The sequence below is a fragment of the Arachis ipaensis genome, chromosome B06, assembly GCF_000816755.2.
Source record: "Arachis ipaensis cultivar K30076 chromosome B06, Araip1.1, whole genome shotgun sequence".
Classification (NCBI taxonomy): domain Eukaryota; kingdom Viridiplantae; phylum Streptophyta; class Magnoliopsida; order Fabales; family Fabaceae; genus Arachis; species Arachis ipaensis.
In genome coordinates this window covers 47254248-47256890 of record NC_029790.2, presented here as the reverse complement: position 1 = coordinate 47256890, position 2643 = coordinate 47254248, and the positions used below count along the sequence as shown (strand labels likewise).

Here is a 2643-nt window from a genome sequence, read left to right as displayed (position 1 = left end):
GATTTTCATGGCTGGAATGTCATGTTTTCCAGCAGCACCAACAGCCACTTCAAAACCATCATAAACATGATTTTCAAGCATTAAACAACAAGTTTCCATGATCAAACCATCACACAAACACCAAAAATCAAATCTCAAGCAACAAGATCTGGTTTAACACTTCAAGAACACAGCAAATCATTGACTAATTTACCAAACCTTACCTCCTTTGCTGCTGTCCGAGATTGCACCAAAAACAAGCTTCCAGAAGCACTTTTACGCCTATTTTAACATCAAAAACAACTTTAGAATCTTATGAACCATGAAGGCTGAAGCTTCATGATGATGAAAAGAAGGTTTTCCTCACCTTAAGGTAACTAGAAATCACGTTTTCTTGGAGCTTTTGGTGATTGAATAAGAGATCCTAAGAAAGAACATGAAGAAAACATCATTAACTTAAGGAACCACCATGGCCGAATTTTCAAGGAGGAGGAGCAGCCTTCATACCTTGATTTACTCCATGAAAAGTGACATAGAAATGAAGAGGAGGAAGAGGTGAACACTTTGGTAAGATTAGATTTTTGATAGGGGTTTCGGTTTGAGAAAGAACGGAGAAAGTAGCTCAGGTGTTCATGGAAACTTCATGGTTTTCTATCATGGTGTTCTAAGCTTTTCCAAGAACAAAAATGATAGCCAAGCTGTCCAAGGAAGGCCGTGGCTTTTGGATGATGATTATCCAAAAGTTACTTGCCAAAATATCTCAGGAAAGGATAATTACTAAAGCTAGATGTATTAGAACTTAAGTAATTACACTACTAATGGATAAACATTAAGTTACTTAGTGTAAATGACACTAGTAACTGGATAATCATGAGAATAAAAGATATATGATGAAGCATTAGCAGTGCTAAGTTCATCTAAGAATGCCGGTATTATCTGTTACCGGTAGATTTCAAGCTCAGTTATTATATTACTAAACATAGATCAACATTAATCACAGTAGAGAAGATAATAATATAATATTCTGAATAAAATAATAATATATGAATATTATATTAATATAATTTTTCTCTCGAAATTCGTGACCGGCTCGTCACATAGAGACTAACCACAGAAATCAGAATTTTGAAATTCGGGCCCGAAGTGGCTCAAAAACGCAACTCTTCGCGACGTGCCTACTTAGATTAGGAGAGGTGTCCTGTGCAATCAAGCTGCTGACTCAGCAGCTTGATGACGCAGCACCTGTGCAGTGGAGGTGCTTATATGCATAGAAATTCCTAAAAATTCTGTAAAAATTCCGTTTAATCCCGAAAAAGCGCCGTTTCTTCGGGGCTAGGCCGTTACATTCAATCCCATTAAGTCATCCTCTAACAAGTTGAAGAAAGTCAAATGAGCTATATCAATCCAAGTCCATAGGTCTTGGCTATTCACTAATTGAATTAATGAGAGCTAGAGTCAATGGCTACCAACTATCAATCACTTGGACATTAGTAACTCAAGAATTTCTAAGTTACCTTCCCGAGCTAAGAACATAAAACTCCTACTCTAACATCCTTTCAAGCATTTTGACAAACACTTAGAAGGTGTAAAAGGGAAGCATAGTAAATTGACAACAAGAATGAAATCTAACAATTACTTATTACAAATAATCAACAACAACAATCAAAGAGAACACAATTATCATGAATTACCTCAAATTGGATTAAAAGAAAGTAAAAGGAACAAGAGTAGATCAACAACAAAGTATGGAAACAACATAGAGGAAATTACAACAAAAGAATAGGAGAACAAGAGATAACAACAAAAAATTGAGAGGTAGAAGTAGATGAAAGCATGAATTAAAACCTAAATCTAATCCTAATTCTAGAGAGAAGGGAGAGCTTCTCTCTCTAAAACTAACACTAAAACTAGATCTAACTTCCTAATGTGTGAAAAAATGGAATCCCCCTTTACTCTCCAATCCTTGGTCCTTTTAAGCGTTTTGGTGCCAATTTGGTTCAGATTGGGCCCTACAGCCTTTGTGAATTTGCTGGGCACGTTTTCACTTAAAAGTCACGTGATAGCACCGACGCGTACGCGTACAGCACGCGTGCGCGTCCTTGGGTTTTACGATCCACGCGTGCGCGTCTGTTGTGCGTGCGCGTGGATGAGTGCATCCCAAATCTTTGGCTTTCCATGATCTCTCCACTTTGCATGCTTTTCTATCCATTCCTCTGATCCATTCCTAGCCTTTTCAACCTGAAATCACTTAACAAACAAATCAAGGCATCTAGTGGAATCAAAGGTGAATTAAAATCATCAAGTTAAAGGTCTAAAAGCATGTTTTTACACTTAAGCACAAAATAAGAGAGAATCACAAAACCATGCTATTTTATTGAATAAATGTGAGAAAAGGTTGATAAAATGTTCTAAATTTAACACAAGGAATTGTGGGAGCAGTATCTTAACCCCCAATGTCCATGCTAATAACTTCGAACTCAAACCTCAATTGATTACCCTGGTCCAGAATAATTGTCAGTATGGAGAAAGTGCTGCTGAAGATCCAAACCAACACCTCTCTGTGTTTTTGAGAATTTGTGATACTGTTAAAACCAATGGAGTCCACCCTGACATCTATAAGCTTCTGTTATTCCCATTTTCCCTGAGAGACAAAGCCACACATTG

General features: G+C 37.2%; 1 long non-coding RNA gene across 1 annotated transcript; it reads right to left on the bottom strand.

Annotated features, from left to right (window-relative positions):
* Positions 204–605, bottom strand: LOC110263977. Its single transcript, XR_002349702.1, has 3 exons — positions 487–605; positions 347–403; positions 204–261 (listed from the first exon to the last, which is right to left on the bottom strand). It is a non-coding gene; the product is annotated as an uncharacterized LOC110263977 (long non-coding RNA).